Raw genomic sequence first — 27,199 nt, 5'->3', positions numbered from 1 at the left:
GTGTATAGTGATTGACAGATTGACAATAGATAATAAATAGATAATGGAATCCTATGAATCCTGTTACTACTCATTACTTAACTAATAACAGTTTTAAACATTCTAACTTTTAATAAATTTTTAAAGCATAGCATATAGAGTACAGAAGTTAAAAGAGCACAAAAGAGGTATATCAGAAACTAAATTGTTCCCCCTTTCCAGATCTCCACTCCCGCTTTGCAGAATCAAGCGTGTTCAAGTATCTTGTTTGTCTGTGCACTTAACATTTTGAAAGAGGTTGAGAACTGCCCTCTATCAAATAGTTTATTCCAGTTTGCACTCCTGTCTGCTATTATATGGGTGCTTATTTCTCCAAACTTCAATGGTATCAGGCAATATCCCAAATTTTGATCTGCCAATCTGATATATGCAAAATGACATCTAATTTTTATTTTACTTTGTGTTGCATATAATTATGAGAGAAGTTAAACAACTTTGAGTAGCAAGACTGTGGACAAATCTATTAATTTAGTGCAAATAGCTGACTAGCTTATAAATTCGACTTCATGCTTTCATCCAAGCAAAAGTATCTGCTTTTCTTGTTCACCTGACATTTTCCTTTTGTTGAATCTTTCTTCGAAAAGAGCTGCTTCACCTCCCTTTGAATGAAAAGAAACAACCATGGTTAACTCCCCTCATCTGCCCCTTTCCTCATTTCCCCCAGGAAATTTGATTTATTTGGCAATCCTTTGAAAATTGAAGGCTTAGATGTATATTTTTTATGGTCTATAGTAAATAATACATCTCTAAACCCAAGCTTTGCTAATGGGAAATAACAACTTATAGCCAAATTGAAGTTATAGGAAATCAAAGAAAATGTTGACTACGGTGTACACACTAAAGCTGAATTTTCCTTAACTTGTTTATTGGTATTCACTTGAAAGACACACACACACACACACACACACACACACATACACACCCAAGACTGCTTTTTGAAATCAAATGTATTTCCTGCCTTCTTCTTTCCTCCGGACTCTTACGACCAGCCTATTTATAGCCCAGGAAAGGAAAAAGCTCCGCTGGAGGCAGGAAAACTAAGTTCAGAAAGAATAGGAGGAAGTGTGCCTGCCATTTAGCCAAACAACCTTTAATTCATTGAGCTCAAAGCTTAGCAGATTCACTGTCGTCGATAGGCGTAAACAGCTTGCAAATTCGAATTTTTTTCTCTCCTCACTTTTGAACTGGATTTGGGCAATGGAGGTGAATGCAGCATTTTAGAAGAGAGAACAGGAACCTCTAGGTGTTTAGACACATGGAGGAGAAACTTGTTAGGGATTGGTGAAGCAGAAAGAAAGAGAGGATTCAATAGAGGGATGAACTTGAAATGATTCCATGCCTGCGAGTTAAGGTAAGTGTCCTTTTTAAGGCTGTCTGTTGTGTCTACATGCGTATCATGCACTGTGGATATTAGCCCCAGACAGTGTGTGTAATTTGAGGGCAGATACTCATGAAGGGCTCATAAGCTTTGCTTATATCTCGAAAAAATGTGGAAATCAGCCTCAGTTGTGGCATCTTCGGTTTTTAACAGTAATATTTTTAAAGTGATTGTTTCCTTAAGATAGCTCTATCGCCACTAAATTTTCTTTGGTTTCATTATCACCAGGGGATTAAACAGTATACATAATTTTATTGAAGATCATTTTTGAGAAATAATTTCTTGATATTTGTCTGTTTTTCAAAGTGCTGATGAATGATCCACATACCATTTTTTTGGATCAATACTGGTTTAGAATAGTAAATATAGAGAGGCTGTCAAGCAAAAGTGGTCTATTTTAGAAAAGTTATTTTAACTAATATTTAAATTTTGTATAAAATTAAGTGAAGATTAAATTTTTTAATACAAAGCGTCTCCTGAACATTCATTTTCAGACCAAAGAAAACCCCCTAGAAGCACAAAAAAACAGCACTTAACAGCTCCAGTGATAGAAACTGTTCACAGTAATTATTTACATTTGTTATTATTTCAAAACATTCATTCAATATATATTTTCTGAGTGACCTGAAAAAATGTCCCTGGGTTTGGAAGTGGAAAGGGTGAAAGGGAATGGATTAAATCCAAGAGCAGTTGATGCTGCCCACAAAAGCCTGGAAAGCTCCTAGGGACATTGCAACATCTTTTAACATTCTTTGCCATCACACAAGTACGTTTGTTTAGATGATGCACCATATTTGCATCCACCACTGATAATATCCACATTTGTGTCCTGGAGAAACTTGATTCATGTTACCATGATGTCAAACAAAGGAATAAGGTTCTGGTGGTTTATTGAAAAGGAAGAGGAGAAGGAAATGTCTTGCTGTTATTTTGGCTTATCCCAGTTTGAGACTGGTATGTTTAGAATCTGCCATAAGAAGATAGCAAAGCTGGCAGCCAGAAAATCTGAGCCAGCCAGATTGCAACTAACGCAGGAGGCCAAGGCCCAGTTCTGTCTCAATGGGGATTTCATTGGCTGTTCTCGTTCATGGAAGAATTTAAGGGTTATTTTCTTCTGATTAGAAAATTATAATTCATTCCATGGAAATAGCAAAGTATAATATTCTTGAGTAGAAAGAGCAATATTTCTTAAATTTAGGTTTTAAAAAATGGGAATAAAATTAATCTGGACAAATATAATGGGTCTGAAGAAACAAATAAAACAAACACTTAGCCCTTGTTTTCAGGACACTCCAGTGCTGCAAAGTCCTGAATTCAGTGCTATATCCATTTTATTATTTCCGCAAAGTAAAATCTTAGGTAACCTAATTAATGACCACTCCACGTGGGTCTAGTGGCAGAGACATTGCTTACAGCGATCCTGATTTCTGTTCATGTGGAACTTTTTCCTCTTACAGTTTCAAAACAACATTCTCATTTGACACATTCACATGTTTACATTATGAGAATAAAAATGTTTTAAACACTATTGAAGGTTTAATAATAGATAAAATAATGTTACTTATTTTATTCTAAGAATATGTGTCTTTTCACTTTTAAAAGTCTTGCTATTGGTCATTGGTTCCTGGATACCCATAGAGGCTTGTAAATGTATTTGTGAAATGCCAGTTATTTAAATAGATTTCTTGGGAATGGCTTAGTAGTTTCATAGCTTTCTTGATGGTTTCTCAAGCTCCTGAGAATATGGTACATTATTAGAATTAGCTAATTTTGAAAAAAATTGCCAATTTTTTAGTCTCTCTATTTTTAATTAAATAGTCATTTATCTCTTCATTTCCTGCATAACTCCTATAATCACATGTGTTTATGGGTTACATCACCACCCCTGACTCTCACATTGAAATGTAAGTGAAATCAGATTATTGAAGAGATAGCATGGAGTTTTAAGAAATTTAGATGTCACCAAATATAATCCACAACTTGTAGGATGTATTGAAGGGGGGACATAGGGAGAGGAATGCCAAGGCCAGGCAGCCGTACCCACCTGGCCTGATGCTGGGGAAGGAGAGGGAGTTGCAAATTGATTTTCGTGGGTCTATGAGCATCTTAAATCCGGACTAGTGGCCTCTGGAGGTCCTTTTTCTCCTATGCTCTCATCCTCTCACATCCTATATTACAGGACAGCAGCAGCACCATACCACCAAAGCATATTTTTTTAAGTTCTCCTGCTTATAATACAATCTCTACCTTTGATAAACTCAACATTTACTTGGAGAGTGGGAATTATACGGGACACAAGGCATCCTGTATATGGAACCAAATGAATGATGTAGATAATGAGTACAGATAAGGAAGGCCTGATCCAGGCAGGCTTCATGGTGGGATGAGGTAGAGCTGAGCTTTGAAGGGCAGAGGGAGATCTGATGGGTGTGGCAAGAGATAAGAACATCCAAGACAAGAATGGAGCTGTGTGTGTGCGAAGAGATAGAGATGTACTTGGGTTACCAGATGAAATACAGAATTCCCACTGAAATGTGAATTTCAGATAAACAACATACACTTTTTCTAGTAAGAGTATGTCCTATTGCATGGGTGTGTATGAGGCCTATTGCGTGAGACACACTTATACAAAACATATTTGTTTATCTGATTCACATTTAACTGGGTATCCTGTGTTTTTTATTTCCTAAATCTTGCAACCCCACCAGAGAGCTGTGTGTCAACCAGCTTGACAGGAGCAGAGGCAATGCACATATGGAACAAGAGAAAAACATCTGGAGGAGGTTGAAGTCAGACAGCGGTGGGACGATAATGCCAGACTAAGGAATTTAGAATCTAATTTGAAGACACTGGGGAGCCACTGAGTGTTTTGAAAAGGGAAATGACATCAATAAGATCTGACCATTCAAGGCAAGACCTGCTGGGGCAAAGAGAGCAGGTCACCGAGGTCTGGGTGCTGGTGACAACAGAGAGAAAGAAACCAACCAGATGGAGACACATTAGAGAACAAATTCTCATGTTTTGTAAGCTAATTGGATACGGTTTTAGGAGGAGAGGACATGTTAAAGAGGATATTATGTTTTACTTACAGTCCATTCAAAGAAATAGACAAAGAGATAGCAGCAGGTCAGGGAGTTAGTGAGGGAGGCAAGGATTTTGGTTTCAGACATATTAAATTTGATGGGATAATCAAGTAGAAATAGTAAGTGGGCGGCTGGAAATGGGAAACAGCTTAGGAGAAAAGTGAGGGCCAGAAATAATGACGGCGGCCAACACTGATGGAGAATTTTCTATATGCCAAGCTTTTAATATCCATTCTCTTACTTCATGCTCACAAACACCTGTGGGCAGGTTCCACTGCTGGCCACATTGTGTAACTCAGAAAACTGAGTCTCAGAGAGGTTAAGCACTTGTCCATGATTAGCTAGTTAGAGGCAGAAAATGGAACCCAGGTGTGCATGAACTCAAAGCCATGTTCCTGCTCATTCCCACCAAGGATGTTGAGTATCTGCTCTGGATTCATCCTCTCCATCTGCAAAGGTCTACGGGCACAATTGTTCCTGCTGTAGCCCAATTTTTAACCAGATGCCTGGTCTCTGTTCCTCACTGTGGTAGCCCCCAGAATTCTGTACCTTTTGGTTAATCTTTCTGAGGAAAGGGGAATAGTTTATACACAGAGATTTTCTTACTCATTTATTTACTTACTTGTGTATTTATTACCTAAGTTGTTTTTCCCTTCAGTGCCTCATTTTTAGATTTCTCCTCGGTTATCTGGTGAAATGAAGAATATAATGAGAAAACAGGACCAAGTGTTAAACTCCTCTCCCTGTCCCTGGCTACCCTCTAGTGGCAGAACCAGGTAAAAGGGCTCAGCCCAGGTCAGGGACAGTGCTCCTTAGGAAACCAAGAGGTCACACAATAGCTGCAGAATCATCTGTGGGCTCCTAAAAGGTTTGGAGGCTAGTTGTGCTAAGAGATTCTGGAAATGAACTTCACGGAATTACTTACACCCTTACAGCTGGCTGGTCCATAAGGGCATTTTGGAGAGACCCGTTTTAGATTTACCTTAAACTTTGTAATCATTAAAAATATTTTACTTGTTTATCCTGTTAGGAAGGTACATGTATCAAGCTTGGTTATTAAGTTTTTAATGCATATCTGTGCCTTGATTAAGAAAATTTCCTAGACCCTTTATTCTAAATATTTATTTCAAAATACACTGTGTCTTTTCTAAGTTATTTATTTATTTATTGGCTGCATTGGGTCTTCATTGCTGCATGTGGGCTTCTTCTGGTTGTGATAAGCAGGGGCTACTCTTCATTGTGGTGTGAGGGCTTCTCATTACGATGGCTTCTCTTGTTGGGGAGCATGGGCTCTAGGTGCATGGGCTTTAGTAGTTGTGGCACGTGGGCTTAATGGTTGTGGCACACAGGCTTAGTTGCTCCGTGGCATGTGGGATCTTCCCGGACCAGGCCTCGAACCTGTGTTCCCTGCATTGGCAGGCGGATTCTTAACCACTGTGCCACCAGCGAAGCTCCCAAAATACATCATGTTTTCTACTAAAAAGTAAATAGTCTATGTTTTAGGAATGTATCCTAAGGAAATATTCATAGATTAAGACAAAAACATATGTAAAAGAAAGTTTATCTGTTTGAAACAAATTTTGGACACATATACAAAATAAGGAAATTGCCAAATAATATTCCACAATATGGAATTACAAATAGCCATTAAATTATATTAAAATATCTAATGGCTTTGGAAACTCTTTGTAGTAAATGTTAGGTGAAAAAAAAGAAGACAAAAAGTTGTATGCATGGCGTGATCCCATTTTCTTAAAAATTATAAATGTATATAATGAAGAAGAGTTAAGAACTAAAAATTCATATACCAAAATGTTAACAATAAGAATCTCTGATCAGTGGGGTAATGGTGATTTTTATTTTCTACTTTGTCTCTGGGATAAGCATGTACTGCTTTTATTTTTTTATTTATTTTTAAAAATTTTTATTGGAGTATAGTTGCTTTACAATGTTGTGCTAGTTTCTGCTGTACAGCAAAGTGAATCCATTATACATATACATATATCCCCTCTTTTTTAAATTTTCTTCCCATTTAAGTCACCACAAAGCACTGAGTTCCCTGTGCTATACAGTAGGTTTTCATTCGTTATCTGTTTTATACATAGTAGTGTGCATATGTCAATCCCAATCTCCCAATTCATCCCATCCTGCCTGCCCCCCTTGGTGTCCATAAGTTTGTTCTCAACATCTGTGTCTCTATTTCTGCTTTGCCAATAAGTTCATCTATACCATTTTTCTAGATTCCACATGTAAGTGATATTATACAATATTTGTTTTTCTCTTTCTGACTTCACTCTGTATGACAGTCTCTAGGTCTATCCACATCTATCCATGTACTTTTATAATCAGGTACAAAAACCAGTATGTTTTTAAAAAGTGGAAAACTAAGTCACTGGAAAATTAGTGCTCTAATTTCTTGCTGTCATGGCTGACAATCAGGTTTGTGCTAATTCAGCCCCATTTAGGCTTCTTTGCCCAGTAAAGAACTGTATCCTGTTTGTGACAGCATAATTCATTGTAATGGAAAAGATTATGATGCACTAGTCTGGCCTATGACTTCACTGTATTCATGGGCAACAGGAAACAAAGACAGACACTTGTTTTTTTCATAATTGTTTTAGCAATAATTGACAATTGGAGGAAATGAATGGCAGAAAACAATTATGGGCAGACAAGATGGTCAGCAAATCAGACTGGGAAATGCAATGGAGCCTGTCAGTTCTATTCGTGCAACAATTTCAGAACATTACAAAGATATTATTGTTTTGTTTTCAATATACTCCTGAAATCACTGTTGTTTTTACCAGCAGTTACACAACTCTTTGCTGGAAGCAATGACCCCCAATGTGTTTTTAATTCCGTAATCTGGTAATCCCGCATCAGGGATTTGGGACTGAATTTTTTGTGTATGTTAATTTTCAGGGTCAGTGTGAACTTCTCCACGTGCACGACGTGTCCACTTATAGTGCTCCTGTAATAATAACTAGCTCCCTGTTGCCCATACACAGAATCTTAAAAGTTTTATTTCCCATTAAATTTTTAAAAATCAAATTCATGTTTCTATTTTCTGTGAAAAGATCCCTCATCTTCATTTTAGCAGCAATGGTGGGGCAAACAAACAACAGAAAGTCAAAACAAGTGAATTCATGTTTCACCGTCCTGTTTCCATGCTGTGAAATGAGTACAATGAACAAGGACTGAGATGAAAATGAAGGATGTGCTATCAACTGAGAAAGAGCTAAGTGAGGCAGGTATTACATACACTGCAGTGACATTTGCCTCAGCCAGTGGCTTGTGTCCTTAGACATGACTTATAATTGTCCTGTTGGGTATTATTAAAATGCTTTGGTTGGGAAAAACCATGCTTTTAAACATGCAGGGCTGCTTAACCTTTACTCCTGGTCATAGTCTCTGATTAGCCTGATTTGGAGTAAAATTCTGCAGCAGCTCTGGCTTCCAATCTGAAAGACCAATTATTGGTCATGCGATTTATTGTGGAGGCCCCTAGGCCAAGCACTGTCCACTGGAAATGTAAAGTGAGCCACACATGTGAGCCACATGTGTCATTTTACATTTCCTAGTGGCCACATTAAGGAAGTAGACAGGTAAAAATTAAGTTTAAGAATCTCGTTTGTTGAACCCAATATAGCCAAAACATTATCATTTTGACATGCCATCAATATAAAAGATTATTAATGAGATATCTTACCTTCTTCTTCGGTACCAAGTCTTTGAAATCCAGGGTGTGTTTTTATGCTTGCTACAAATCTCAGTTCAGATGGGCCTCATTTCATATTCTCAGGTGCTTCAGGTGCTTCGTGGCTACTGTAACGGGCAGTGCAAATCTCAACAGCAGAGCTGCTGTGCTACCACGGTTACATAAATGGCAGGTGAAGTTCGGGCTATGAGATTCTGCAATCTGTTCAGGACTCACAGTCTTATCCATTATGACGTACTCAGCAGGCCACTCTTACACATATCAAATAAAACTGAATCACTGAAAGGCAAGCAAAGGACTGACAATTTCTGAGTTGCGGCCTCTTAGAACAATCCAACTGTTTGTTGGATCAACTGGAATGCTGCGTAACTATAGATTCCTCAGTGGAGAAAAAGGGTAATAGAGGTTTTAAAAAATTCTCAGTTTTTGAGATCTGGATTATATGAGTATAAGAAACTTTATGATGATGTTTCCAAGTGAATTTAGGCATGGGAACAGGTTACGTTACACAGCCTAAAATGAACTTCTAGAAAGCATTATAGATGTTGTGCTCTTAATAAGGAATAAAACTTAGTACAAAGAAAGAAATCTTTAGTAGTTCACACACACACACACACACACACACACACACACACACACACACACACACTTCTACCATTGTGACCATTTCTGATCTCTTTTCTGCATTCTGCATTGTCTTATTTGAAGGGTAGGAAGTATGCTTTGATAATCTTGTATAACTGCTATGCCCTGGGGACTCTCATGCCAGTCAGCTGGAGTGATAAAGATAGTTCTGTGTGCTAAGTATGGAGATACAAAAATAGAACTGATGGAAGTGGATAAAACTAAAAGACATTGTAGGTTCTTAACGCCCCCGCCAATGGCAGAGACCTGCAAACAAGGGCTTCTGAAGTCGTGGCAAGGCGTCACAGCCAACTGAAAGGATCATATTTTGAGTGCATTTCTTATTCCATGAAGGTTTGGTTATGGAGCTAGATTTAAAGCAATCAGAAAATTCTAAAACCAAAGTAAAAGTTAAAGACATTTAAAATATAAATAATGACCATCCATTGCATAATATACAAATTGGAAGTATTCCAAAAGCTTGTTTTTAAGGATGTTCTTGGCCCTCTGAATAAACTTTTCATTTTCCCATAGAAGCAAAGTTATAAAGAGTGACTGGTTTGTGCACTTAAAACATCACATACTTACAATGAGATTATTACAATGTATTTACAATGTATTCACAATGTATTACATTAGTTATTATGCTTAAATCATAATTTATTATAAAATATATATTAATTATTAAATTATTCCAATGCATTTACAATGAAATGTAGCTATTAATGTGTCATTTCTACATTAATACATTATACCATACACTAAAACTATGTTAATAATTACGTTACATTAATACATTAATAATACATGAATAATTAACCCAAACAGAAAAATAATATATTGAATCAATTTACAATCTCCATCTACCCAAAGCAAAAGCACTGATAGAGAATCTAGGAAGTGCTAGGTGCTCTATCTGGTGCTAGGACAAGCATAAAAGATAAACTATTTATTTTGTTTGCTAATGTCAGTAGGAAAACAACTTCACTAGAGAAGAATGAGAAATAGACGGAATTCTTTTCTGAGATGGCCTTATTATCTACCTGACTTGTAGGTGGAGAAGGCCTTTTTACTTCTGTGTCTAATTTTAACTTTGGATTCTCCTTTTTTTTTCCGTCCTTAGGACCAAGTACATCTAGTGCTGCTCTTCAGGGTGTAGCCATAGTTAGGAACTTTTCTGATTCCCAAATAGGGCATGATTTTCCTAAGTGATGTTTGGCAGAGAGGTAGAAGGGAGGAAGGTAAGAGAAAGGTTGCAGTGAGAGAGAATATGGGGGCACATGAGAGAGAGAATTCTACACAGTTGCTCCGTTCTCCTGGGCGGAAGAGAAGGCAGAGTGCGGGGGAACCAGAATTTGGACTATTCTCTAAATTTTCCTCTACAGCTTCCAGAAGGGGATAAGGGAGGGGAGGGAGGCGTGTGCAACTGACCTTTGCGTGTGGCGTGTGCTTTCCAAGTCAGTGTTTTGTATCTTCGTGAGTGCCATTAACTGTTGGATCCTGCAGATACTACGGTCGCTTTTCCACGTCACAAGCAAACGAGGAGCAGGTGGCAAGGTCAGATGTTAACTGGCCTTTAGGTAAGGTCAAGAAGTCAGGGATGAGTGGGGCCGCTGACTGATTTCACAAGTCAGCGAGAGAATTCAGGGACACACAGGTGAGTTGAGGTTACCCCATTCCTCGCTTCCTCTCACTACCGCTTCTATGTTTGCTCCTTCTCCGCTGATTCAAGGACTCACTCCAGCTGATTTCCTTTCCTCAGGTCCTCCCCCTCCCCACACACTCAATTCTCCATACTCCTGAGGGTAGCCGCTATCTGCATGGGATCGGTTCTAAGCCCTTCCAAAATCCTCAGGTGCTCAAGTCCCTTATATAAAATGGTGTAGTGTTTGCATTTCACCTACACATCCTATACTTTAAATCACCATCTCTACATTACTTGTAATACCTAATACAATGGAAGCACCATGGAAATAGTTTCTGGTGTATGGCAAATTCAAGTTTTGCTTTTTGGACCTTCTGAAAAAAAATTTTTTTTTTGAATCCACAGATACAGGAGAACTGACTGACTGCAATCTGTCTTGGGGATTGTTGTGACTTTGTTGAATTAATATTTGTTAAGTAGAGCCCCAGGTGTAGGATGGTGAGCAAAACAAAAGACAAGAGAGACTGAAAGAGAGAGGTTTATCCTGGAGGAGGTACATGGCAGGCCTGGAGCAGGGGGTCAAGGCGGGGGGCAGGCACAGGACCCAGGGCACACGCTAACCTTAGGGTAGAGTCCGTGGGTGGAAAGCTTTGAGGTTCCTGAGCTAAGGCTCAGTTCAAACCAAAAAGAGCAGGGTTTTGGTAAGCTCCATGGGGGTCTGAACCAAGGGACACCCTGGGGAAGGCTCTGGAGGTGGGGAGACTGTTGATCACAAGTGTTGTTGGGGAAGTCATATCAGGAAACTACCTGTGACTCTTCTGGCTGTTTTCTAGGGCATGCCCTTGCATGAGGGCCTGGTGTCAGTTTAAGGCACTCTGAAGGACACTTAGCCACATACAAGGGATGCCGAGGCAGCAATGCCACGGAGTAGCTTAGCTAAAGACTCAGCAGAGGACTGCAAACTGCCTGGGATCTTAGCCAAGTTGCAATGACTGGAAATACATTCAAAGTAGCTGTATTGGTTATAAGAAAAAAAGTGTATCTCATGGAAGCACAAGAAATGAAGTTGAGGCTGGCAGGGGCCTCCCTCCAGAAACCAGTTGATCAGGGGCCTGAGACCTGCCTGGAGAACTTGGTGGTTCCTTACCTTCACTCCTCCTGGAAGGCTCTGCTTCTCTCTCTCCCCATCTCTCTGTGTCTCTCTCTCCAGCTTTCCCTGCTTCACCATGCACACGGAGAAGGAGAGTGTCCATCAGCTCCTCAGTTGGAACATCCTTTATGTTCAAGCACTGATAGCTCTAAATTCCAAATTCTCTTGAGAAAGAATCTGATTATCCAACTGGCCTATACTTGCCTCAGGTGTAAATACCTTGTCTACTCATTTATGGCCTTGGGAGTGGGGGTCACTATACTAATCCTGCAAATGGGGGCAGTTTTCAGCAAAGAGGGTCTTGAGCTGGGACCCCCAACGCTGTTTCTTACACACCTGGAATTCAGGTGTAATAGAGCATTTTATTTTTTCCGACTTCTCCCTCTCTCTGGCCCTAACCAATGTGTCTCCTCACTCTCTCGGAAAGTGCTGTGTATTTTCCCTCTCTCTAAGACGTTCCTGTGCTGATCTGGCCAGCTAGGGTTATGCCACCCTCCTCCTTTCTCTCAGTCCAAAGCCTGCATATGCTTCCAGATGCAGCACAGATGTGCTCTCTTGGATAAAACCATCGCCAGTATTCTGCGGTATTGCCCTCTTCTGAAATGCTATAACACAGTCTATTTGTCTAATATATTGAATCACACAATATTTGGTGGTATTTCTTTCATTTATTCAGCCATTATTTGTCTCTATAGTTAACTTTCCAGGAGTTTTTTCTCTCATCAACCTAATTATGAATTCCTTGAGGTATAAGCCATGTACTGTGCTTTTAAAAAACTCCCTCTGGAGTAGGTCAGTGTTCATAGAAGCATTATTCGTGATAGCCAAAGAGTGGAAACAACCCAAGTGTGCATCAACAGATGAATGGATAAACAAATAATGGTATATACATTGAATGGAATATTCTTCAGCCATAAGAAGGAATGAAGTTCTGATATAGGTTGAAAGATGAATGTGTCTTGAAAAAAAAAATTGTACTAAGTGAAATAGTCCAGACACAAAAGGAGAAATATTGTATAATTCCACTAATGTTAAATATCTTGAATAGGCAAATCATAGAGACAGAAAGCAAGTTAGAGGTTATTGGAGGCTGGGAACAGAGATGAGTGGGGAGTTATTCCTTACTGGTTACAGAGTTTCTAATCGGGGTGTAAAAAAACTTTTGAAAATAGTGGTGATGGTTGCACAACATCGTGAATGTAATTAATCCTACTGAACTGTAAACTTAAAAATGGTCAAAGTATCAGTTTTTTGTTATATATATATTTTACCACAATTTAAAAATAATGAAAATGTAATATACCCAAACCAATGAACTGTATGGTATGTAAATTATGTCTCAATAAAGCTATTTTTAAAAAATCCCCTCTGGGAACCAGATACTACAAATAATAAATGCTTAAGTAATACTTGCATCATTTGTTGTGAGTTATCATGACATTATCATTTACAATGAGATTCATTAGGACACAAATGGTAAAGATAATGATAGCAGATGTGTTTCCTCAGTTATATATACCAGATATAATGTGATTACTCTCTACTTGCTGAGTAGAGAGGTGCTAAGGTAGGTGTTTAGACATGTCAAGTGCTGTCCAGGTATGATTTGAGATCCTAAATTCTGTCTTAATCATTTTTACCTTTTGTGGAGTACCTGCTATAAGGTATTACATACCAGTATACCAATTTTATGTTTGGTGAAAGAATGAATAAAAATATTAACAAAGCAATACAGAATTTCCACCCATATACATATTTTTTTTCTGCCACCAACTTACCATCACTGTGGATTCATTCTTTAGGGATGAGACATTGTTTTCCAAATGTCTGCTTTTAAGGCATAATATATTACAGGAGACGTTGATTTTTAAACTAAGTTCCCACTTCTCCATTCTCTGGCCATTAAATAAAGCTTGTACTGTTTCAGTCTCAGAAAAAAAAAAAAAAGACGTAATATATTATGCTATGTAGGTAAGATGGAACACTGTGCAGCCATGAGACAAATGTTTTGGTGGAATATTTGATGACACTGGAATCTTTAAGAATATTTAATGATGTTGGAAATACTTTTATAAATTAAAAAGGCAGACCAAAAAACTATGTGCCCACTATAAATTTTATGAAAGATAGGAAATGTATTTATTAGTTACCTATTTCTGTGTAACAAGTTACTCCCAAACTAAGTGCCTTTAGAGAGTGGGTTGCAATCAGGTGTTAGGTGGGGCTTCAGTCATCTGAAGACTTGATCTGCAGTAGGGACTTGAAGACCTACTTTTTTTTTTAAGCTCTTTATTGGAATATAATTGCTTTACACTGTTGTGCCAGTTTTTGCTGTACAGCAAAGTGAATCAGCTGTTTTTATACATATATTCCCATACCCCCTCCCTTCCGAGACTCCTTTCCACCTTCCCTATCCCAGCCCTCTAGGTCATCACCCATCATTAAGTTGCTCTCCCTTTGTTATGCATCAGTTGCCCACTATCTATCTATTTTACATTCGGTAGTGTATATATGGAAGACCTAATTTTGAAGCATGTCATGCCCATGGCTGGCCAGTTGGTGTTGGCTGTTGGCTGGGACCACCAGTTCCTCTCCTCTTGGATTTCTCTGTGGGCTGCTTGACTATCTTCATGACACGGCATCTGACTTCCTTCCAAGTGAGGGATCCTTGACTAAGATGAAAGCGGCAATGCTTTTTATGCCCTTGCCTTGGGGGTTACACACCACCACGGCTCTTGTATTCCAGGAGTCATGCAGGGCCACCCCTGAGTCAGTTTCACAGGGACTGTGAGGGCATGTGAGGATCACTGGGGACCATTGGCAAGTGACCACAAATACACACTGAAATTAAAATTCTAAGAATGGTATGATTAGAGTTGATCATATTTTTCCTTCTGCTTTTCTACACTTTTCAAAATTTTTTGTGGTGAACATTCATGATTTTTGGAATCACACACATCCAAATCAACACAAGTTATTTTTTCCAAAACCACAACTATTCCAATTAGGAGCAACTCAATCCCTGATACCTTGATATAAAATTGGGTTATCTATGCTTTTTTTGTTTGTTTGTTTCATATAATCCTATAACTACGGAAAGGGAAATTTATATGGGAAGAGGAATAGTTTTGAAATATGAGGCACACAAATGGGAAGAGGTGGCCAAGATAGAGAGCCTGGGGTGGGTAAGCATGGCAGTATATGGGCCCTCTAACCAGAGAGACATCAAAGAGCATTAAGAATGTTATAAAGAGTGATGAGTGTATTGAAAAACACTTGTGCTTGCAGGTGAAGATGGATTTAACATACTTTTATTTTTTTAGCTCTTTATTGGAATATAATTGCTTTACACTCTTCTACCAGCTTTTGAGGTACACCAAAGTGAATCAGCTGTATTTATACACATTTCCCCATATCCCCTCCCTCCCGTGACTCCCCCCCACCCTCCCTGTCCCGGCCCTCTAAGGCATCACCCATTATCAAGTTGATCTCCCTTTGTTACAGTAACTTCCCACTAGCTATATATTTTACACTTGATAGTATATATATATATGTCTATGCTACTCTCTCACTTCGACCCAGCTTCCCCTTCACCCCCCTGCTCCCCCCAACCCCGTTTCCTCCAGTCCATTCTCTGCTTCTGCATCCTTATTCTTGTCCTGTTACTGGATTCATCAGTACTGTTTTTTGTTTTTTTAGATTCTGTATATATGAGTTAGCGTACGGTATTTGTTTTTCTCTTTCTGACTTACTTCACTCTGTATGACAGTCTCTAGGTCTATCCACCTCATTACATATACCTACATTTCATTCCTTTTTATGGCTGAGTAATATTCCATTGCATATATGTGCCACATCTTCTTTATCCATTCATTTGTTGATGGGCATTTAGGTTGCTTCCATGTCCTGGCTATTGTAAATAGTGCTGCAATAAACATTATGGTACATGTTTCTTTTGGGATTATGGTTTTCTTAGGGTATATGCCCAGGAGTGGGATTGCTGGGTTATATGGTAGTTCTATTTGTAGTTTTTTAAGGAACCTCCAAACTGTTTTCCATAATGGCTATACCAACTTACATTCCCACCAACAGTGCAGGAGAGTTCCCTTTTCTCCACACCTTCTCCAACATTTGTGGTTTCTGGATTTTTTGATGATGACCATTGTGACCGGTGTGAGGTGATACCTCATTGTGGCTTTGACTTGCATTTCTCTAATGAGTAGTGATGTTGAGCATCTTTTCATGTGTTTGTTGGCCATCTGCATGTCTTCTTTGGAGAAGTGTCTATTTAGGTCTTCTGCCCATTTGTGGATTGGGTTATTTGCTTTTTTGGTATTAAGCTGCATGAGCTGCTTGTATATTTTGGAGATTAATCCTTTGTCCGTTGCTTCGTAGGCAAGTATTTTCTCCCATTGTGAGGGTTGCCTTCTTGTCTTGTTTATGGTTTCCTTTGCTGTGCAAAAGCTTTTAAGTTTCATGAGGTCCCATTTGTTTATTCTTGATTTTATTTTCATGATTCTAGGAGGTGGGTCAAAAAGAATCTTGCTTTGATGTTTAACATACACTTTTACTTACCTCTGTTTCCTTCTGAGATCCTAAGGCAAGATCAAAGAATTTGGTTTTTTTAAGTCACTATGACAATATTGTGGAAGCTGGAAAGCAGATGGTTGACTAATCCAGTAGTGGAAACCAGAAAGTCAATCCAATTTTCACTGGTGAACCCTTCAAAGATTTGCAAATTAGTGGCACCAGGTACCATTAAAACTGTAGGTGAAGGTGAGATTAAAGGGAGGAGGACTGGTTGAAAATCTTCCTAGAAAGCAGTTAGATTCCCAGGTCCTCTCCTCTGCTTTACACAATGCAAGGACACTGGAGGTTTACTCTCTCAGAAGAATAAAACATGGGTGTTTAGACTGGAGGACCCTGGTTTTTGGATGAGGCCCAACTGAGGGTAGGCACATTATAATTAAAATCAGAGAATTAATTAAAATTTGAGACCCAGCCCTCTTCTCCCACTTGGCTCCCAGAACATGGTAGGCAAAGCAGAAAATGTGACGGCTAGTAGGTTCTAGGTTTTGTATCTTAAGACTTGGCCAAAGAAAAAGGATGTTCTGGCTCCATGTCTGAAAAACATGGGGAAGGGACATGTGAGGTTAGGGAATCATCTGCCTGAATTAGGTGCTTACCCCTGAAACACTCCAGTGTGGCAGAAGCAAGAGAGGTACTATGACTGGCCCAGTTTGGATCACATGCCCACTCCTGGACCAATGAACTTTGGCCAAAAATCAAGGAAGTTCCAAAGGTAGGAGGGGCAGATGGGCTTGTTGTTGAAGGGGGTGATAGAGAATGTGCATGTTAGGGAGACAGTATCCTAGATGTCAACTGAAACTTCTCAGCTTCCTCTGTAGGAGATGATGTCATGTAGGAGATCCTGTCATTGATAAATTCTTACAGATGTGATAAATGAGTACACTCTACATTTCTACAATACATTACGGGTTTTCAAAATACTTTTTTTCCTACATTATTTCCCTTGCTTTCCAGAAAAATCGGTGAGACCAATATTGTCATCCCCACTTTCTTGATTATTAAGGGGGACTCATAATGGTAATGTGGTGAAACTTACTCACTACCCCTTAACTAGATCAAGGGAGAGCTGGTACGAGAAACCCTGCCTTTTTACTCTTAGCCTGATGCAATTTCTTTTTTAGTGATCAGCCCAGGATTACAGATTCCTAGATAACTGGGCAGGGAAGGACATTTGGAGATGCTGTTTACAGGCAATGAACTGCAGGACTGTCCACAGTCTCCTACAGTCTCACTCACAATTCCCTGCATATCAACCCCAAAACGTGTAGAATCAATAGAGGCTGGGAGAGTGTGGCCAAATGCACACAGCCCAGAGGAGCCACATGGCCTCCTTTTAGAACCAGACTAAAGAATTAACTTCTGGGAAGAATTTTCCATCTGTTTTCCAGATAAGATTGATTAGAACCATCTACCCAGTTTTGCAGATTCCATGAAAGGATGGGTGAATTGTCCCTTCTGGCCTGGTTAAGTTTAGTCCACACTTCTCTATAGAGTTCTAGCTTCACCATGCAGGGAAGGCCTCTTCTTTACCTTCAGATCTCCTAAGGAGAAGAGGAGCCTGGAGGTCCCAGATGTGAGTCCCACCCTGCCTCAAGGACCTCCATTTACTTAGGAAGGGCTGCACTTTTGCTGCAGACCAGCTGGATAACAGGCAACCTCACAAACATTTCATTGACCATTTTGCTGAGGTTATAGCAGGGAAGCATATTTCTCTTTGCCAGCTCTTCTCGTCTCCCTTCCACTTCCCTTCTGCTCTTTCCTCCTGACCAAGTCAGTTCCCTTTGTTATTTTTAGTATAAAGAACTTTCCTTCAATTACTTTTAAGGCTTCAGAAAAATAGTTAAAAGAACTCAAGCTGGGGAGCATTATCTGATCCTCCTTTCTGTGTGTGTAAACACACACACACTCATATCCACATACACTCATACACACACATATCCTACACCTGTGGAATTGAATGGATTAAAATGAATCCATGAGGAGAGATAAAGAGTTTTCCAGAGGAGAAAAAGATGGCGGCGAAGTAGAGGGACGTGGAATGCATCCCTCTCCACAGATGCATTGGGAATGCACCGAAGGACGCAATAATTCCCACAGAGAATCAGCTGAACACCAGCAGACGGCCTCGGACACCAGAAAGGACGGCAAGGAGCCCGACATAACCGGTAGGGAGGCATCTACGACGGCTCAAAGAGGGTGAAGCGGCGGAGCTGTGGCAGACGGGAGGGAGTGAGAAACATACGGTGGGTCCGCACTGCAGCTCAGCGATCCCGGACCGAGACATTGATCCACAGCTGAACAGAGGGTCCAGGAACGGGAGCGTGGGAACCAAAGAGCTGGTTCAGGGTGAGAAACATTGTTGCCAGTAAGGTGACAGACTGAGAGGACAGGAGGGAAGAGGTCCGCGGCGAGGAGTGCCCGTCCCTGAGAGCTGCCCGGCCATGATGGTGGCTGGAGGGTGCAGGCTCATGGGCGGGGGGGAGGAGCCGCGTGCATAGCCTCTCTCTCTCTTTCTGCGCCTCTGCAACAGGCAGTGGAGAGATGCCCTGTGGGCCACCTAAGGCGCTCAGGGATAACAAGGACCCTCAGGCTCTCGGGCGGGGCTAGATGAAAACCCCTTGGAACGCCGGCAGCAGGGAGGCTGCAGAGAAGAGGAAAAAAAAAAAAAAACCCGAGAGAGGCTCAACTCTGAGACTTTCTGTTTACACCTGAGCCACCAGCGTCCCTCTGCAACAGCCACCTCCAAGCCTGACTGAAACAAGAGTGCGCCACTGCTCACTCACTCCCAGGGGAAGGAGCCACTATTGTACCCTCTCCCTCCCCAAACACGGAGGCTTACAGACGAACAATAAAGGAACCTTTGCTGGTCACAGAATAATGCAAAAAAACCCAAGGTGAGTAGAAGGACACTTACAGCTGAGACTCTAAGGAAACAGAAATATTAGTATCAATCCTATTGAACTGGTCCATTCTGGGATCAGTTCTGGATTTTTTTTTTCTCTCTCTCTCTTTTTTTTTCCTTTATTAATTATGATCTTAGTCCTAAGGGATCTACAAGTTTTATAACATAATTTTTTTAATGCTATTTTTTATTCTATTTTCATTTTTTTGCCCTTTTTATATACTTCTATATCTAGCTAAGTTTTTGGTAGTACGGACAATATATCTCTCATACTTTCCTTTCATCCCTATCTTTTATACATTTCTATTCCTTTCTTTTTATTTGCATAGTTCCAATCACACTATGCTCTTCTGTTCCCCTTTTCCCAGCCATTTTAAGTTTATCTTATCTTAACATACTTATAAGCAACACTGCTCAGACTCCTTGCTCTATGCTCCAGATGATGCACCACCTTGGTATTTAATATTAGGTTTTTGTCTTTATCTTAGTTCTTAGTACAATTGTCTAATTTCATTCTGAGAATCTCCATTCTGTCTGGTGGTACTCTAGCTCTTTTTTATATTTGATCCTAGCTTACAAATCTCCCTGAATTAGTGTTTGTATGTGTAAGGTGTTATTTGTTTGTTTGTTTGCTTTTGCTTTTGTCTCTGATTTGTTCTGTTTCAGTTGTCAATTTCTGTTGGGTTTCTCTTTGAAGATCTGATAGCACACTGGGGTTCTGTCAGGTCTTTCCAGAGCCTTATGTCCTAATGGATTCAGTAATTGTGTGTCTTATACATGTATGTGTTTCCTAGACTTATTATTTGTTTAATCCAATACTTGGACATTAGTCTGAGGCTTGGACAGTCTTCCATAAACACCTCTATCACCAGGACAAGCAACCCCAAAAGTTTGGACAACCATGAGGAAACAAAGAAACACCATGCAGGCAAAGGAGCAGGAAAAAACCCCACAAGACCAAATAAATGAGGAGGAAATAGGAAAAATGCCTGAAAAAGAATGCAGAGTAATGATAGTAAAAATGATACAAAATCTCGATAACAAAATAAAGTATAAGAAACAGTTCATAAGAACTCAGAAAAACAAACAGCAATGGATAACAAAATAACTGAAATTAAAAATACTCTAGATGCTATAACCAGCAGAATGACGGAGGCAGAAGAATGAATAAGTGAGTTGGAAGATAGAATGGGGGAAATAAATGCCACAGAGCAGGAAAAAGAAAAAAGAATAAAAAGACTAGAAGACAGTCTCAGAGACCTCAGTGATAACATTAAGCGTACCAACATTCGATTATAGGCATCCCAGAAGAAGAAGAAAACAAGAAAGGGTCTGAGAAAATATTTGAAGAGGTTATAGTGGAAAACTTCCCCAACATGGGAAAGGAAATAATTCACCAAGTCCAAGAAGCACAGAGAGTCCCATACAGAATAAACCCAAGGAGAAATACACCAAGACACATATTAATCAAACTAATGACAATTAAACACAAAGAAAAACTATTAAAAGCAGCAAGAGAAAAGCAACAAATAACATATAAGGGAAAACCCATCAGGATAACAGCTGACCTTTCTACAGAAACTCTGCAGGCCAGAAGGGAAAGGCAGGATATACTGAAAGTCCTGAAAGAGAGAAACCTACAGCCAAGAATACTCTACCCAGCAAGAATCTCATTCAGATTTGAGGGAGAAATCAAAAGCTTTCCAGACAAGCAAAAGTTAAGAGAATTCAGCACCACCAAACCAGCCTTACAACAAGTGCTAAAGGAACTTCTCTAAGTAGGAAACACAAGAAAAGGAAAACACCTACAAATACAAACCCAAAACAATTAAGAAAATGGTCATTGGAACACACATGTCAATAATCACTTTAAATGTAAATGGATTAAATGCTCCAACCAAAAGACACAGACTGGCTGAATGGATACAAAAACAAGACCCTTCTATATGCTGCCTACAAAAAACCCACTTCAGACCAAGGGATACATATAGACTGAAAGTAAAGGGATGGAAAAAGATATTCCATGCAAATGGAAGTCAAAAGAAAGCTGGAGTAGCAATACTCATATCAGACAAATTAGACTTTAAAGTAAAGACTATTAAAAGAGACAAGGAAGGACACTCCATAATGATCAAGGGATCCATTCAAGAAGAACATATCACAGTGGTAAATATCTATGCACCCAACATAGGAGCACCTCAATACATAAGGCAAATGCTAACAGCTATAAAAGGGGACATCGACAGGAACACAATAATAGTGGGAGACTTGAACACCCCACTTACATCAATGGACAGATCGTCCAAACAGAAAATAAAGAAAGACACACAAGCTTTAAATGACACATTAGACCATCTCGACTTAACTGATATTTATAGGACATTCCATCCAAGAATGACAGAATACACCTTTTTCTCAAGTGCACACGGAACATTTTCCAGGATAGATCACATCTTGGGTCACAAATCAAACCTCGGCAAATTCAAGAAAATTGAAATCATATCAAGCATCTTCTCAGACCACAACGCCATGAGACTAGATATCAATTACAGGGAAAAAACTGCAAAAAATACAAACACATGGAGGCAAAACAATTCACTATTAAACAACCAAGAAATCACTAAAGAAATCAAAGAGGAAATCAAAAAAATCTAGAAACAAATGACAATGAAGACACAAAACCCCTAAACCTATGGGACGCAGCAAAAGCAGTTCTAACACGGAAGTTCATAGCAATACAGTCCTACCTTAAGAAACAAGAAAATTATCAACAAACAACCTAACCTTACACCTAAAACAATCAGAAAAAGAAGAACAAAGAAACCCCAAAGTGAGCAGAAGGAAAGAAATCATAAAGATCAGAGCAGAAATAAATGAAAAAGAAAGGAAGAAAGCCATAGCAAAAATTAATAAATCTAAAAGCTGGTTCTTTGAGAAGATTAACAAAATTGATAAACCATTAGCCAGACTCATGAAGAAAAAAAGGGAGAAGATGCAAATCCACAGAATTAGAAATGAAAAAGGAGAAGTAACAACAGACACCTCAGAAATACAAAAGATCATGAGAGACTACTACAAGCAACTATATGCCAATAAATTGGATAACCTGGAAGAAATGGATACATTCTTAGAAAAATACAATCTTCCAAGACTGAACCATGAAGAAATAGAAACTATGAACAGACCAATCACAAGTACAGAAATTGAGGCAGTGATTAAAAATCTCCCAACACACAAAAGCCCAGGACCAGATGGGTTCACGGGCGAATTCTATCAAACATTTCGAGAAGAGCTAACACCTATCCTTCTCAAACTCTTCTAAAATATTGCAGAAGGCGAAACACCCCCAAACTCATTCTACGAGGCCAGCATCACCCTGATACCAAAACCAGGCAAAGATGTCACAAAAAAAGAAAACTACAGGCCAATATCCCTGATGAATAGAGATGCAAAAATCCTCAACAAAATACTAGCTAACAGAATACAACAGCACATTAAAAAAATCATACACCATGATCAAGTGGGGTTTATCCCTGGGATGCAAGGATTCTTCAATACACGCAAATCAATCAAAGTGATACATCATATCAACAAATTGAAGGATAAAAACCATATGATCATCTCAATAGATGCAGAAAAAGCTTTTGACAAAGTTCAACATCCATTTATGATAAAAGCTCTCCAGAAAATGGGCAGAGAAGGAAATTACCTCAACATAATAAAAGCCATATATGAAAAACCAAAAGCCAACATCATTCTCCATGGGGAAAAACTGGAAGAATTCCCTCTAAGAACAGGAACAAGACAAGGGTGTCCACTCTCACCACTATTATTCAACATAGTTTTGGAAGTTTTAGCCACAGCAATCAGAGAAGAAAAAGAAATAAAAGGAATACAAATTGGAAATGAAGAAGTAAAATTGTCACTCTTTGCAGATGACATGATAGTATATATAGAAAACCCCAAAGACTCTACCAGAAAACTGCTAGCACTCATTGATGAGTTTAGTAAAGTAGCAGGATACAAAATTAATGCACAGAAATCTCTTGCATTCCTATACACTAACAACGGAAGAGCAGAAAGAGAAATTAAGGAAACTCTCCCATTCACCCTTGCAACAAAAAGAAAAAAATACCTAGGAATAAACCTGCCTAAGGAGGCAAAAGATCTGTATGCAGAAAACTTTAAGACATTGATGAAAGAAATCAAAGACGACACAAACAGATGGAGGGACATACCATGTTCCTGGATTGGAAGAATCAACATCGTGAAAATGACTGTACTACCCAAAGCAATTTACAGATTCAATGCAATCCCGATCAAATTACCAATGGCATTTTTCACAGAACTAGAGCAAGAAATCTTACGATTTGTATGGAAACACAAAAGACCCCGAATAGCCAAAGCAATCTTGAGAAGGAAAAATGGAGTTGGTGGAATCAGGCTTCCTGACTTCAAACTATACTACAAGGCCATAGTGATCAAGACAGTATGGTACTGACACAAAAACAGAAAGGAAGATCAACGGAATAGAATAGAGAACTCAGAAGTAAGCCCAAACACATATGGGCACCTTATCTTTGACAATGGAGGCACGAATATACAATGGAAAAAAGACAGCCTCTTCAATAAGTGGTGCTGGGAAAATTGGACAGCAACATGTAAAAGAATGAAATTAGAACACTTCTTAACACCATACACAAAAATAAACTCAAAGTGGATTAAAGACCTACGTGTAAGGCCAGACCCTATAAAACTCCTAGAGGAAAACATAGACAGAACACTCTATGACATCCATCAAAGCAAGATCCTTTTTGACCCACCTCCTAGAATCATGGAAATAAAATCAAGAATAAACAAATGGGACCTCATGAAACTTAAAAGCTTTTGCACAGCGAAAGAAACCATAAACAAGACTGGAAGGCAACCCTCAGAATGGGAGAAAATACTTGCCTATGAAACAACGGACAAAGGATTAACCTCCAAAATATACAAGCAGCTCATGAAGCTTAATACCAAAAAAGCAAATAACCCAATCCACAAATGGGCAGAAGACCTAAATAGACATTTCTCCAAAGAAGACATACAGATGGCCAACAAACACATGAAAAGATGCTCCACATCACTAATCATCAGAGAAATGCAAGTCAAAGCCACAATGAGGTATCACCTCACACCGATCAGAATGGCCATCATCACAACATCTGGAAACCACAAATGTTGGAGAAGGTATGGAGAAAAGGGAACTCTCCTGCACTGTTGGTGGGACTGTAAGTTGGTACAGCCACTATGGAAAACAATTTGGAGGTTCCTTCAAAAACTACAAATAGAACTACCATATGATCCAGTAATCCCACTATTGGGCATATACCCAAAGAAAACCATAATCCCAAAAGAAACATGTACCATAATGTTTATTGCAGCACTATTTACAATAGCCAGGACATGGAAGCAACCGAAATGCCCATCAACAAATGAATGGATAAGGAAGATGTGGTATATATATACAATGGAATATTACTCAGCTATAAAAAGGAATGAGATGGAGCTATATGTAATGAGGTGGATAGACCTAGAGTCTGTCACACAGAGTGAAGTAAGTCAGAAAGAGAAAGACAAATATTGTATGCTAACTCACATATACGGAATCTAAAAATGGTACTGATGAACTCAGTGACAAGAACAAGGATGCAGGTGCAGAGAATGGACTGGAGAACTCGAGGTTTGGGAGGGGGCGGGGGGTGAAGGGGAAGCTGAGACGAAGGGAGAGAGTAGCACAGACATATATATAGTACCAACTGTAAAATAGATAGTCAGTGGGAAGTTGTTGTATAACAAAGGGAGTCCAACTCGAGGATGGAAGATGCCTTAGAGGACTGGGATGGGGAGGGTGGGGGGGACTTGAGGGAGGGTTGGGGGGGAGTTGAGGGAGGGAGGGAAAATGGGGATATGTGTATAAAAACAGATGACTGAACTTGGTGTACCCCCCAAAAAATAATAAAATAAAATAAAATGAATGCATCTTTTTGTTTGTTATTTAATGATAGTCTTTGCATTTTAATAGTGAATTCAGACAATCAACACTGCAGTTATTGATTTACTATACTTTTTCTCTCCTCTCCTGCTTTCTTTTGGATTTTTCAAGTTTTCTGTATTCCAATTTCTCCCCCTCCTGTTTTGGGAGTTATGTAATCTCTTTTCTTTTAGTAATTATACTTAAAATTTTTAAATACATATTTGATTTAGCAAAGCCTAATGTTAGTATCTTTATATTAATATCTTCTTCCAACTAGCATAAAGAAGTCTTCTTCTAAATAACATAAAGACCTTAGAAACCTTTCATTCTGATCTCATGTTCCCATCTTTCATGTTATTACAGTTGCAAATTTTAGCTCCACTTTTTTAAAAACAATTTTGTTGAGCTATAATTGGCATGTAATAAATGGCACATAATAAAAGTATACAATTTGAAGTCTTGACATATGTATACATCCATGATATGTATCACCACAATAAAGGTAGTAATCAACCACTTTAAAAAGAACACTGATCAAGTTCACACACAAACATACCTTGTTGCATGTAAACTGAAGGAGTTCTGTCGCTTTTGGACAGAAGTAACTGTGGTAATCTCCACCAGACCAAGCCCATTAGGCATTCTGCTAAGTGCTTTACATTAATTATTTCTTATTGCTTTCTTTATTGTCTTTACTTTTTAATTATAAAAAGAAGAATGAAATTGTTTTAATTATTTAAATAATTTAAATTTGTTATTAATGTATAATAAATAAATTATAAGTGAACGTACTCAATAGCAAAGTGAATAGTATAAAAGAGGAAAGACTTGCAACCCTCTTTTTTCCTTCAGAGTAGATACATGTTTGTCGCTTGTCACTGAAGATATTTTCTATGCATTTGAAAACATACACGCTTGTAATAAAAATGGGGCTAAATACATTGTGGGGGGGTTTGTCTTAAAACGATAATTTATGCATACTGATTTAAGCTCTTTATTGACATACTGCTTTTTGCAGCTTGCTTTTTTCACTTATTACATCAAAGCCATCTTCCCATCCATCCTTTCCGTGGCTGCATGATGTATACAGCATTGAAATGATATATACAGCATCGAATTCATGCATTGTGATTATTTTGATCAATCTCCCCTTATTTTTAGGTGGTTTGCTTTTTATTGTTATTATTACACATATTGCATTGAACTTGTCTAACGTATATCCTTGTGCATTTATTGGATATTTTTATTGGCTGAAACTCAAATGCAATGCAATGCATTATTTTCAACCCATACAGCCACCCTTTGAGTTGGGTATTATCATTTCCCTTTTACAGCTGAGGAATCTTACACAGATCTTCCTCTACTTTCAACAGGGTTATGTCCCAATAAGCCTATCATAAGTTGAGAATATCATAAGTGGAAAAGCGATTAAATACACCAAACCTACAGAACATCATAGCTTAGCCTAACCTACCTTAAATGTGTTCAGAACACTTACATTAGCCTATAGTCAGGTAAAATCATGTAACAGAGCCTGTTTCATGACCAAGTGTTGAGTATCTCATGTAACTGATTGAATACTGTACTGGAAGTGAAAAACAGAATGGCTGTAGGGATCCAGAGTGGTCGTGTGTGGGTTGTCTCCGCCTGTGATCGCGGGGCTGACTGGGAGCTGCAGCTCCCTGCCGCTGCTCAGCATCACTCTCGAAGATCAGAGTGCCTACCGCTAGCCTGGGAAGAGATCAAAATTTAGAATTCAAAGTACGGTTTCTACTGAATGCATATAGCTTTCACACCATCGCAAAGTCAAAAATTTGTAAGTCGAACCACTGTAAACCGGGGCCTGTCTGTACTTAAAGGGTTAAGTGACGTAGCTGGTGAGTGGCTGATGAGGGAATGGGAATCCTGATTTCCCAGATCTCCAATGTACCAACCTCCTCGCCACTCGCGACACTGCCTCCCCTTACTAGTTTGGAAAATGGTTAAAAAAGAAAAAGGTTATTAATGTTGGAATTGTCAGGAGGATTACTGGAGATTTCCAGCTAATAGTAGTC

At 39.0% G+C, this 27,199-nt stretch overlaps 1 protein-coding gene across 1 annotated transcript in view; it reads left to right on the top strand.

The window, feature by feature from the left end:
- Window positions 1-1,163: 1,163 nt before the first annotated feature.
- Window positions 1,164-27,199, top strand: part of RASGRP3 (RAS guanyl releasing protein 3) — a 122,513-nt gene continuing 96,477 nt past the window's right edge. The window contains exon 1 of the mRNA XM_057742959.1: window positions 1,164-1,390. The gene's annotated coding sequence lies outside the window, so the exon portion shown is untranslated. The remainder of the gene's footprint in view (window positions 1,391-27,199) is intronic.

This window comes from Hippopotamus amphibius, chromosome 7, assembly GCF_030028045.1.
Source record: "Hippopotamus amphibius kiboko isolate mHipAmp2 chromosome 7, mHipAmp2.hap2, whole genome shotgun sequence".
NCBI lineage: Eukaryota > Metazoa > Chordata > Mammalia > Artiodactyla > Hippopotamidae > Hippopotamus > Hippopotamus amphibius.
The sequence above is the reverse complement of the archived record's forward strand: the minus strand, read 5'-3'. Positions and strand labels throughout refer to the sequence as shown.